Genomic DNA, 13,839 nt, shown 5'->3' with positions numbered 1-13,839 from the left:
ACTGCTAGACCACCACCTCGAGACTTGTAAAATTCTTTCTACCTTTACCTGTGTACAATATATTCCCTCACCTTGGCCCACCATGTGAAATTCACAGATCAGCTTATTCTATAGTATCCCTCAAGATGTGTTCTAAACCTCCATAGAAGAGTTCAGAGCAAAGCAACTGGCAGCTTATTACAGCAAGTACTTGAAGAAAAACAACACCCAGACATCCTTCGTATGAAAGTAAGTTTTTAATAGTCTTTCCTCAGCAAGTTAAAAGCCACCCCTTGCTCTTCCTATTGAGAAGAGAGATGAGGAAACTGGGAAGGTTGACATGATTAAGAGGCACCTACATTTACTGGTGGTTGTGTACCATACTGAAGCGTGCTAGAATAGTGCTTCATCTTGGGGCTTCAAAACAAGATGGACTGACAGAATTAGGAATGCCATTAAGCATTTTGCAAACGCTTCCCAAGCTGCAATGCCCTGTTTGAATAGAATGCTTTGAGCCATGCACCAGGAAGAAAAAAAAAAAAAAATCCAACAAGCAATGAATTGGTTGAAGTTCCTCCCAGCCCCAGATAAACTAAAACCACCCGCACAGTGCGTAACACATCCAAGAGGGTTACAAGAAAGACAGGCTTGCTCACCTTCAAAGCCTAAGTTCATTGACATGAGAAGTGACAGTTTCTGAAGATTCTGGCTGTAACATCAAAGTAGTTACAGGAATGCTACTGTAAAGCTTCCCCCATGGCTAGATATTGATACATTACAAAAACTTGAGGAAATTAAATGCTTTCACATCTGGATAAGACAGGATGCAGTGTAAGCGAGACCTTGTTCACTGGCTGTCAGAGGTAAATATTGTACTGTCGTTTGAGTGAGCTGCAGTGAGATTGTCTGAAACAATTAGGGTCTACTTTTACTTTAATTTTCACTGACTGACTTTTTCCTAATAGATAAAGTGTTGGAGGGCTACATGGGAAGGTCAAAGGTCAGGCTGAACAAATAAAAGTCACAAAATAGTTGACCTGGGGAGGGGGAAGAAGCTCCACATTGTCGTTGCAAGTAGCCACGTATTGATCCTTATTTCTTCACTCCTCTTACATATGCCTTTTGTTTCAATACTGGAGGTTGAGTGGAGTAAGAATAGTGCCACAAAATGCAAAATTAGTTCACTTACGAAAAAATACTGATTTGAAACACTACATATGATTTAACTTGAACTTTAATCTAATCTAAACTGCTTTATAATCAAAATTACTACAGATTGTCTATTAAATATCTGCATCTCCCACACAGCAGCTGTGATATTTCTTGCTGCCACACCCTCCCTCACCTTCTCATTTGAGAAGTCTGAATTACTTGAATACTTGATCCATTAACCTATACTTTGTCTGCTCCCCTGCTTACACAATAAGGCCAATATGAGATGCTCAGCATAACTGAAGAGTTACTGCACAGCACTGGTTTTGGCCCTTTTTAATTCCTGGTTTGTACAAGATGATTTTGTCCTATACGGTCTGCCCTATAAACCACATCTTAAGGACTTTTGAGTTACGCTAAATCCAACTACAGAGAAATTCTAGATAGTATAAGAAATTGAGGGGAAAAAAAAACTGATATGGGGCCAGATTCTCATTGTGTTCAAAAGAGCTACAGTGATTTAAACTAGCCCAGAATCTGGCCCATGTTTTGAATGAGATTTGAAAAGACTGATATATAGAACGATTCTTCTAGGTAGTGGGATCTGCATAGGTTAAGATTCTTGCACCAACAGTACACACAGAAACAGGGAAGAGATGAGTGCTAGACTGGTGGTTAATAGCAAAGAGCCAAGATCCATGAGATGGGGCGGGGGGGGTGGATATCCATGCAACAAGTTTTCAAAACAGAGGCAAATTTAAATTGGATTCTGCAATTAAGGGGGAAGAGACTTCACAGGGATGTGCTTTTTAAAACTTCAAAAGAAAGCACGAGTTAGGGATAGTAGAAGTAAAAAGATACGAGACTCAGTTTACACCTCAGACTCTGGCATGGAGCCAAGCCAATTATGAAGGTGGAACAGAGTTTCTTCTACTCCACCCCCATCCCATGAATGCATCAAAACAGGACAAGCTACTGATGTCTGTAAAAAGGATAGAGATCCAATTCAATCTAGAGTTAGTCTTAAAATAGAAATTAATGGAATGCACAAGACTTGTTAGGGGTGGAGGAGGAGGAACTTCACCCTGATAAGTAGTGTCGTATGACAAAATGCACCAAGCTCTGGCATCAAACATGGTAAATCGATTTAGAACATAAGTGAATTTGGGGAAGGAACAGCAAAGAAGAAATCTTTCAAAGCTGAAACAACTTCTTATGATTAAAGAATCTCCAAGTTATTCTGGGTTTGTTCATGTATCTATATATTCACTTTGTGCACCCATAAGGGTACTAGAGAGCTTTCTTTTTTATGAACAATGGAAGGATAGTCCTCACATTACAAGGTAACTTGTGATCACCTGTTTCTAGAAACCTGAGCAGATTCAGAGAGTGAATGCTCATGCTGTTTGAGTGTTATCTTGCCAGCCATCCTAATTTGAGCTTCACAGTTAATTCCCAAATGGCCTTATAATTTTCATCCTTCCACTGAAAATGCAAGCGGCTCACAATAGCAGCTTACTAATGAAGCACAATGGTAGCATAAAAAGTCAAATGTATGTTATAAAAACTGTTTCAAATATTAAGGTCTAACAAAGTGCCCCACGGTTGTATTAATGGCCCATGTAGGATCACATTGCATATGCTCTTAAGTTATTGGACAACAGATTTATTCATCTATAGACAAACTCAGCTCAGACCAGCTTTCCTTGATGGAATACCAGAATCTAATGCATCGATAAGAGCTTTGTTTTCATGGCTTTAATTTTAATTGCAATTTAAGATAGTCTAGTCACCTGGAAAGACACTGCCTTCTGGGACAGCCAAAGTCACCAGATGGAATGCAGCGGTTTCTATGCAGGTTACACAGTATGTCTTATTGCCCAGTAACAAAAAAACCATACAAGCTACAATAGTTTTACAATGTCATTTAGTCATTAGTCATTTCAAAAGCGTGACACTGCACTAGCTTACAGTGAAGGCTAGAGAGTTGTTGATTTCTCTGTAGCAAAGCAGGCAACATCCAAGGTCAGAGATAATAAATACTAAGATGAATGGATGACATTTCTTATTCCTTGCAGCACTGTCCAGGAATGTTTTTCAATCTTTGAGCACCAGTAAAGCTAGTGCCATCACCCTCTACTTGTGGGCCAAGGGCAAAGCCACATTACAATGCACTCTTCCTTATTTTGATCCACGTGGTCTTCAGGAAGCTACAAGTGGCCTTCTCAAGAGCAGTCAGTAAGACAGGGCATTCCCACTGAAGAAGCTTGAGCAGTCAAATACCATGGCACAGAGTCATGCAGAGTCATCCAATTCCTGCATCTTCAGGTCACACTGCAAGATTTCTTTAAGAAGTGAGTGGGAGGAACAGCCATGGATCACTGTAGCAGCACCTTCAATCATTGACAAGAGTTTGATTCCTGTCCTACAGTTTCTTTAGTAGTCTAAATACTATAACGATAGGCACCTTAAGCAATTATATAGCATTTTCTCCATCTTTCCAATACTATACAATCCATCCTTACCTGATGAATGGGATAAACCATCCCAATTAGGAAACAGAGGTATAGAAAGTTTAGGTGACTTCCCCAAAGCTACAGAGCATGTCAATTGCTAAGCCAGGATTCAGATTCTTGCCTTGGGGCCCCGTGGTCAACATCACTACACTAGTCAAACGAAATACAGACTTGGTGTTCGTACTTCGTTTGACCTTTTTGACTTTTTTCCCCATTCAATCTACTCTAGGTTAGAGGAAAGGCCTTAAATTAGATTGAAACAAGTCCAGTGTTACAGATGGATTTAACTGTCCAGCCAGCAAGAGCTAACAAGGCCAGACTTAAGAGGGGAAGGGGGGGGGGGGGACTCAAAAAAATATATATATCTTTATCCATCATACTATTATGCTCAAAAACAGTTGTTTGGCATATATTCCTGCTACAATCTTGCCTAACTATTGCTTGGGAATATACGTTCTAAACTACTGCATTTCTGTGTCCAAGTACAGGGCCTTGTTTTTTATTTTAATTTCATTTCAGCCTTTTTGTCCAAGAGGAGCACCCAATTGAATCTGCTTCCATTCAAAGATGTTGCATATAATATATATGATATTGTTCAAAATGCTGAAGTGCACTGGATTTCAGATTTGGCTTGCGAGTTACTACAAATATCTAGGTCAAATGAACGTTATTGTAGAAGTTTTATGGACCTAATCTCTCATATGCTACTTTATTAACAAAAGGACAGAAAACCCTTTTACAAATGGAACCTCTGAGGTCATATGGCAGTTATACAACATTTCACAAGAGCACTGAAACTGTGGGAAGAAAAAAAAAAAAACCACTCTGCTGATTCTTCCAGAAGTTTATGGAGTCCTGATTATTTGCTTGACTAGACATTTAAAGGAGTAAGTATGCTTTTGTCTTAATCCAACACTTGCCAGTAAGATAACCTGGATCCCGAGACACAGCACAAAATGGAGTCCCACCACCATGCTACGGACCTGCCCTTTTGTCCTGGAGCAGCCATGGTAGAGCCCCTGCCACGTTCACCCGCACCCAAGAGGCTGGGGCAGCAGCATGGCAGACCTTTCTGCCCTCACTCCCACTGTCAACAAGCGTCCTCTGCCCCTAAAAGGCAGGGTTGGGACACTCAACACTTAAGCCAGCAGTCAGGATGGAGTGGCCAGACTCACTACACTCTTCTCCTCCCACAGCGTACATCTACACAGCAAAAACTTGTGGCAGCAAGTCTCGGAGCCCAGGTCAACTGACTCAGATTCACATTACAGAGCTAAAAATAGCAGTGTAGACATGTTTGGGCTCAGACTGGAGCTTGGGCTCTGAAACCCAGGCAGGTATCTTCGTCTACGCTCTACTCTAAACCCAGACATCTACACTGCTTTTAAGCCCCGTAGCATGAGCAGAGTCAGCTGACCCAGGCTCAGACTCAGTGCAACGGTTCTTTATTTTGTGGTGTAGGTGTACCCACAGCCTCACTTGATGGGGTAGTGGTAGTGTACCCCCCCCCGTACCCGCAGGAGCACTGCATATTGGTAACCCCATAATGAGATGAATGGGACCATTTACCACACTCAGAACTATGATCTCAGGCAGACATCCCTGAATCAGTTACACTTAAGTCACATTTTCAAGTTTTTTTCATAGCCATGAGGGCTAGAAACTTGCTGTTTTACATGGATGCCAAGATTCTTGTGTAACCACAAGACTTCAGGAGCAGCAGCAGCCAACACCTAGACATGGGCCTGTCTAGTGCCTATTCCTCAATTTAAAAAAAAAAAAAAAAAAGCGGCGTAAAGCCAGTGCAGAGCATAGAACAAAGAGCCCTACCAAAAGTTGCCAATATTTCTCCAAATCTACCAGATATTTTCTTCCCTTCTACATCTCCATTTCTCTTCTGTTCAACTCTAAAGCATTCTGGGATACGCCTTCTATAACACTCCATACAGGATGATGCTCTATATTGAATAAAATCCTTACAAACAGGAAAGTTTGGAAGAAAGTCACTACCTATTTTGGTCAAGTTTCTCTCAGACTTCTGTTGCCGAAGTCAGTTTAAAAAGATTAAAGAAAACAAAAAACCCTATCTGCACTACTCACACAGGCGGATGACTATAAACCATCCACGTTTTGCAAGTGTTAAGGAATGCCGATGGGGTTTGCATTTACCACTGACAAGAGGAGTGTAACATCTCCAGTATACTGCTGGATTAAAGATGGGGGAAGGGAGAACTCCACCTATCACTGTGCCTCTCCGCACTTAACCAAAATTAACCCTCCAGCATCAAGGAAGTCTTCTGGAGAAGAGAGAAGTAGAAGGCATAAAACCACTTTTTCAAGTAGCTCTTTACGTAATATTTTTGATTTGCGCCTGAGACTTTAAAAACCTCATATGCTTAGATTTAGACCCTTAAACAAAAAAAAGTCTCAATCACCATGCAAGCCATTAAGCCACACAACCCCCTTGTCACTTACATCAAGTATTACTGTTGTACAGGTGGCTAGACTGCAACCTTGGGCTAAACCCTCAATGCCAAAAATAAAACTCAAGCGGGCAGATTCCAAACCTGCTGCTCTATGGCACCTAACCCAAACTTGTCCTCTTAATCTCATCAAGTATTTGTAATTAGAAATAGTTGTCACAAGACTGAATTGAAGGGGGGGTGGTGTCATTTTCTGCACTAGAACTAGCTTGACCTCCCAGTGACAGTTTAATACAAAGACAGCATGCTCAGTTCCCTCTCATAATTCTCTAGCAACTGTCCCCAACAAAGAAGTGGTGGAAGGCACCCTAGGCCAGAAGGGAGAATTGCTACAATGCAGTGTTTGTAATGGGTTGTAGGGACAGAAAAGAAAGTTCTCTAGCTCTAAGATAAGCATGGACAACCTCACTGTCCACGAATAAAATGGACATCATAAAAGTTCAGGACAAGAGCCTTACACCTACAGTGAGCGTGTGAAAGATGTGCACAAAAAGGTAGAGTTTAATTCATGCCTTGCTAGCAATTTCCTACTACAACACAGAACTTGATGTGGAAGTGCAGAATCTGGGGGCCTTAATCCACTGTTGATATGTCGATTAAGTGAGACATCACAATCAGGAGAGGAGAGTTTCAGGAAAGGGTTCAGCAAAACTATTTATTTTTCCTTGTTGGTCGGCTCACATAATTTACATTCCTGCAGATACAGAGCAGCTAAAACAAGGCGAGCGTTCAATTCTAAGTCTTGAGTTTAGAGCGCTTTGTTTTGGTAAGATTTCATTGCTACAACACAGGCCCAACATCAAAACAGAAAAGACTTCCACAAACCATTTTTCCAGTTAATCAATTCCCTTACCTGAATCTAGATTTATCAGCAGATGGCATCAGTGAAATACTGATAAGCAAAATAAATTTGTTTACTTGATAGTAGCAAAATGCATGATGTTGTCAAGCTGCAAGAGGACATGTTCCTGAACAAGTGAAATGCCAATGCTACACATGAACTGATCAGGTTATCTTCAGAGGCATTTGTTATTCTAGATAAGCTTTGTGTAATTTTAAACTCAACAGTGGATAGATTTTGAAAATGTTTACATTAGTATTGCAAAAGCCTTGTCAGAGTCTAAGTAGTTTTCCATATGAGCAGGCGGATGCTGTCCAGCCCCTTATCCAATTGTAATTTATCCAGCCCTGAGAAGTAGGCAGCCTTGCAATTAAAATTTTGCTCTGGCACCCAGCAAAGAATCTTATTTGCATACCATCTAATATACATTTAGAGAGTGACAGGGAAGCAGCCACAGAAGTGACCCAATATTCCCAGTGGGGAGAAAAGGTTTGTTCACTTAGCATCTGCTACTTTTCAATCTGCAAGTTTGAGGCATTTGTGTGGCACCATCCACCACCACTTCACAAGTGTCATACGCTGTTATTTTACACATTATAGTAAAAGCAGCGGTTCTCAAACTGTGGGTCAGGACCCCAAAGTGGGTCACAACCCCATTTTGATAGGGTCGCCAGGGCTGGTTTAGACTTGCTGGGGTCCAGGGCCAAAGCCTGAGCCCCACCATCCGAGGCTGAAGCTTGAGGGTTTCAGGCCTGCATGTTGGGACTCAGGTTACAGGCCCCCCTGCCTGGGGCTGAAGCCCTAGGACTTGAGCTTTGTCCCACTGCCCCCCAACCCCCCGGTCAGTGGGGCTTGGGCTTTGGTTCCCCTCCCCGGGTCGTGTAGTAATTTTTATCGTCAGAAGGGGATCGAAGTTTGAGAACCCCTTGTAAAAGCAACTGCCCTACAATGACCCACTTTAAAAAGAAAAGTTTGTTCTGACAAACAGCTTGCAGCACAAGATCGGTACAGAAGAGACGTTTGCACCCTGGAGGTCAGATATTCTTCCCTAAAATTACCTTTGCTTCCATTCTGTCATTTGTGGTGTGCGTTGTGATACAAGACAACCCAGAAGCAGGAAGTTTAACAGCTGCCTGGTATCTGTGGGTAAAACCTCTGCCACTATAATCAGTCTGAAGAGGACATTTAAGAGAAACGCAGAGCTGGGATATCCAGTTCATCTACACAAAAGATCACAGAGCAAGGGCTGTTTCTCTTAATTATATATTCATGTACAAAAATAAAAACCCTTCTCAGGACTTCTCTTGCATCAATACCACATTTTACTGTAGGAACGTTACAGAATTGCTGCTCATAGAAAAAACATGGAGAACAAGCCAGATTGGGTCCAAAATGCTGTTCTTTAGGGAAAATAGGGTGCCATATTTATGAATAACAAGTGATGCTTAATTGCCTGATTTGTATTTTAGGTTGTGCTGGATGTAATCTTAACTGTCAAATTAACTTGGTTTTTCCAATAGCTCACAGAAGCAGACCATAAATCACACCTACATCTTATCCGGTAAGCTCTTATAAGTCTAGTAGCAACAGTTTGTCAGTACCTGGTTGGTAAACATCAAAGGAAGAAACAAAATGCTGCAGAAATAATGCCATCTATTTTGTCATTAACGCCCTGTCGATAATGAACCGATACCCTATGCCAAGTGGTTGCTGTGCAGCCAGACAGAGCATCGTGGACTTAACTTGTAGGTCCTGACCACTGGGAAACTACAGAACCCAATTTTTGGAAGAGCCAGGAGCATTGCCCAGGTATCCTGGTCCAACTCTAACTTGAGTAGTAGTTTGCTCACCTAATAATTCCCTTTTGAATTTCCATTGGATATGGATTTCTTCTACTTCCTGCCCTAAGTTACTATACAGTGGTAGTGTTTAAACAGTTGTTGTATCCCCAAGGGTCTGCACTTCAGTGTCAGGTCAAGTGATTCCTGTAGGTATCACATACAAAAGTTATGGAGTACTTGTGGCACCTTAGAGACTAATCAATTTATTTGAGCATAAGCTCAACATAACAGAAGTTATGCAGCATTAAGGACACTAGGTAACATGGGTCTTGATAAGGCTCAGGGATTAGGTTTAGTTTCAGAGACACACTTCTCACAAGACTCAATGCGTTTCATAACATTTTCACTTACAAGAGACTAAGTACACTTACATGTATGTGCCAGTAAGCACACCCCAATACTTTGAGAGAGCATTGAGAAATGATGTGATGCTAATGTTCCAGAGCTTTTAATTGTTCATCCTTCAATTGATAATCAGATCAGCAATGCAACACCACCATGAATACCACATGCCAATACTTGAGCAGCAAGTTCATTTCATAAATGGAAGAGCCTTGATCATATACCTGGTGGACATATGAAGTAAGACTAGTTAAAAAGAGAGTGGGCTTTGAACACACTAAAAGTTTTATTAAGGTGACCTAGGGAAGTTTCCATACATCAAATTGAATCAGACATGAGTATAATAGTCTTAGGCCTTGTCAACACTACTGGGGTAAGTCAACCTAAATTATGCTACTCCAGCTACGTGAATAAAGTAGCTGGAGTCGACATAGCTTAGATCGACTTACTGTGTTGTCTATACCATGCTGTGTTGACAGGAGAAACTCTCCCGTCGACTTCGGTACGCCACCGGAACAAGAGGAGTAAGGTGAGTCAACCTGACTGCAGAGCGCTCCCTATTTAGCGAGTCTTCACTAGACCCGCTAAAAATCGAGCTTCCATCTCCACGAAGCGTAAACATGGCCTTAGACTACATGTTTCACAGGCTGCACTTTCAGGAAAGTACGTTGTCTCACTGAAAGCACAGGAAGAAAATCCACTATGTGGGATTCAGACCATTTCAAAACAGCCCTTTCTATGCACACAGTCTGGACCATCATCACCCTAGATATATGTACAAGATTCCCCTTGACTTCAACAATTACAAATACACTTTCCCCCGGTTCCTTGACGCTTTTGTAAGCATACACAGCATTTAATACAATCTTTTCCACAGGAAAACTGCGTTATCAACACCATCTAAAAGGTCTTCAGTAGAATCTCTAAAAAGCCACCATAGACCAGATGGCCAGTTAGTGTGTGGTTTTGTAACAGGTTTGCTATGAAGGGAACCTGCTTAAACTAACAGCTATTGTGTTCAGCACCTCAAATCCTGAGGAAACAATGAGTCCTCTGATATTGGGAAATATTTCCCAATACTACTAACTTCTAAGTTAGTACTACTAAGTCTGTTAACATTTGACAAAGAGGGCTATTATTTTAGCCTACATTACAATAGCTATCCATTAATCTAATTTTACTAACATCATTCAGATTAGGGGCAGCACACTTTGTTAATTAAGTGTCTAAGCAAAACAAAAGATGTGAGGTTTACCGGTCCATAATTCAGATCATCAAGTGTACAACAGCAACGCTCAATAAGTCTTACTTTTATTAAGAAAAAAACTTTCCACCATAAAAGTGAGGCTCACAATATGAACATCCTCCACCTTAGACGTGTCCCCGACTCCCCAAACACAGATTTGACCCTGAAAATGAAAGAGTGCTCAAAACTCCATTAGGGACTTAGCTATTGGTACTGATTTTACCCAGATGGCCCTCAGTGATGGGTAGCAGTATAAAACCCTCAGATATTGAGAAATGATTAATTTCTTCTATTGAAAAAACTTGAAGCTGCATCTTGAATACCAAAAAAGGCTAATTTTGTGGTTTACACCTTTCCAGAATTCATACCCACATCAGACTAGCCTCAGCACTGACTGCACTGAAAATTTCAGCCAACAAAACATTGGGTTTGAAAGTTCTGAGACAAAGCAAGAAGTGAATCATGTCTTAGCATACTTACAGACCTACTGCACCTTAGATTGGAATGCAAGCTTGTTCCACCAAGACCTAGCATGAACATATCAAACTCAAACACTGCACACAAAGTCATCACTGCAGCTGCAACACTCAATACAGCAGGACCTTGTGAAGACATGTTCAAACAAACAGTTTGTAAGGATTCTTCCAGACTTTCCTTGACTAGTGTGGAAAGCTATCACAAGTATATGTATGCTCTTGCACACTCACCCCCACACCTCTCACCAAGACATCGATAAGGTTAGAATATAGCAGCCTAAAGAAAATGAATTACTGAGTGGATCAGAACATGCCTGGTGCTACAAGCTTGTATATTCTCATCCTTCTTCCTGCACATAACATCCATCAGTGACCAGCATCCATTCAACAAGTTAATTTGTTATAGTCAGTGTAAGAGATTGAGCCAGTGAATTAAATCAACTACAATAACACAAAAAGAAAAGGAGCACTTGTGGCACCTTAGAGACTAACCAATTTATTTGAGCATAAACTTTCGTGAGCTACAGCTCACTTCATCGGATGCATCTGTTAGTCTCTAAGGTGCCACAAGTACTCCTTTTCTTTTTGCGAATACAGTTTAACACGGCTGCTACTCTGAAACCTACCATAATACAGTGTCAACTCTTGACTAGAGTATGCATGCTCAGAGCAAACTTGGAACTTACACCATAAACAAAAGACATCCGTAGCACATGTGATACCAGTCTATCACCAGGGGCTTAATTATGAAGGTGGTTTCTGTGCTGTGCCTACACTGGACTGAGATGCAAAACAATTCAAACAAACCTCTAAACAGTAAACTCATTAAGGACTGTCCTTCTATAAATATAAAAAAGGTTTGGAAAGATTACATTTTTATCAGTAATGGTTGGTAAACGTTGATTTCACTGTACACGAAAAAATATTTCTATCAATAATAACTGAAATTTACAAACAGGCAAAGTAAGAAAAATGCTGTTTGAGAACTTAAAATTGAGGAAATTTACTTTATATATTTTGACATGTGACATTGCAGACACTGAGATTTAAAAAGTCAATCACTGTTGTCACACACAATTTCCCGCAAGTGTGAAAATTCACATCAATAAAAATAGGGGGAAAAAAAAACACCACACAAAATTATGTGTTTTAAACAACTGAAGATTTAAATTGATAAAAATAAAAATGCTTAAAAAAAACAAAATAGTATCGGTCAAAATTATAAAAAAAATTAGAATTGCATTCACCAAGCTGAAATATAAACTGCACCAGACAGTACTATTTTTGCCATATCAAGAGACTGAAAGATACTGGGAGCAAAGAAATCAAAGGGAAGGTTCAAACAGCACTCAGAGGACACAGATGCAGTTGGTCAGCACAGAAAGGTTCAGGATGGGGGAATCTGAAACCCCAATTTCCGTAATAAGTCACTGGTATGTCAGATAATTTTTAAAGCTATTTACTAGGAAACGAGTGAACCAAATCCAGAGTACTGCAGATGATGAAGTGCGCTTATGGCAAAAGCAATTATGCTGATTTTACTGGGGGAATTTACACCACATCAGCTGATGTTATAGGACAAACTTCAAATAAGTACCCATAGGGAAGCTTCCAAACAAGTGGGTCCTATTTAGTTTTTTGATGAAAATAGCCAATTCAGGACCAAGAGTGTCTCACCAAAATGGATTTTATAACTCAGAGTCACAACTACTTGGCAAAAAAAGTCTAGTTTGCTGAGGGCATTTCTTCACAGATTACAAATCAACTCACACATGCACCCATCCACTAAAAAAAAAAAAAAGAAAGAAAGAAAGAAAAAAGAGCTAGAGTTTCTGCTACACACTGTACTTGCACTGGCTTCTTTGACATTCACTTAGAGATTGTTAGTGCATAAATAGGGCAGAATTTCACCTTCACTCTTGCAGTTATCCATTTCTATGCAAAGCCAAGTTGTGCACTACCTATGGCTCATCTCATTTCGGAATACAACTGTATTCCCTATACTGCCAGTTTTGGTTTTATCAATCAAGCAATACAGAATTTTTAAAAAGCACCTTCTCTATATTCTAGGCACCCAAGACAGAAGTTAAAAGTATAAGTGAAATCATTAAGAAAATATCAGTTCCACAGCCAACCATATGAGGCCAACACACCTCAGCAATAAAGGTAAAACAGCGATTACTGAAATCTACAGAATAGCTAGTCAGTATCTGTCTGGTGGCCCGCAGCTTGGAAAAATTCAAACACTTGAAGCCACACTCCCTAAAGTTCCTGAAGCATCCCAAAGTACGTTTAAGGTACCCACCTCCAGCATCAGAGAAACTAGCTGAAGAAGAAATCAATAAGATTTAAGTGAACAAGGTCCACCTGAAGTGACTTCACTTTCTCCACCAACAGAATCTCTCCTCCTGCTCCAGAATCCAAGGAGAAGAGACCCTGGGTCTGTAAGTGTCATTGCAACTGAGATTCTCACTCATGGGCCACCTAAAAATGTATGGTACCATGAGAGCCTTTGAATCAGCAACTCAAGACTAAAATTAGATGACAAGATTTACTGGAGAAAGGATATTCCTTGTGGTTAGTATTGCTCATTTGCCATGCCCAAAGCAGCAGTTGTGCCCCATTTAGAACTATTTACTACCACTAAGTTTACAGCAGCACTCAGAAACCCTGACCAAAGCCAGTGGCTCATTTGCTAGGCAGAGGTAAGGATGATCCCTGTCTGAAGGATTCACAATCTGTTAACCAAAGAACTGGCTGTACAGCAAAGATGAAATCTAAGGTCACTCACAAATTTGGTTTGGGGGCACCAGAGGGGAAAGCACTGCAGTCAGTCACCCAAGTTACATTTTAATGGAGGCAGTAAGCTATGGGAAACCGATAACTATACTACTGACCTTGAAAGAGTTATAGAAGCTAAAGTTACAGTGTGCATGGGTGTAAGTTTCCTCCTATCATGAGCG

At 40.7% G+C, this 13,839-nt stretch overlaps 1 protein-coding gene across 3 annotated transcripts in view; it reads right to left on the bottom strand.

The window, feature by feature from the left end:
* DSTYK (dual serine/threonine and tyrosine protein kinase) overlaps positions 1-13,839 on the bottom strand; it is a 63,177-nt gene that overhangs the window by 41,392 nt on the left and 7,946 nt on the right. The window contains exon 1 of one of the 3 annotated variants that reach the window (XM_075121951.1): positions 9,184-9,201. The exons of the other annotated variants lie outside the window; for them this stretch is intronic. The gene's annotated coding sequence lies outside the window, so the exon portion shown is untranslated. Of the gene's footprint in view, positions 1-9,183; positions 9,202-13,839 lie in introns of those variants that run through there. 3 annotated transcript variants of the gene reach the window in all.

The sequence above is a fragment of the Caretta caretta genome, chromosome 21 (assembly GCF_965140235.1).
Source record: "Caretta caretta isolate rCarCar2 chromosome 21, rCarCar1.hap1, whole genome shotgun sequence".
Taxonomy (NCBI): domain Eukaryota; kingdom Metazoa; phylum Chordata; order Testudines; family Cheloniidae; genus Caretta; species Caretta caretta.
This window is presented reverse-complemented; position numbering and strand designations above follow the sequence as displayed.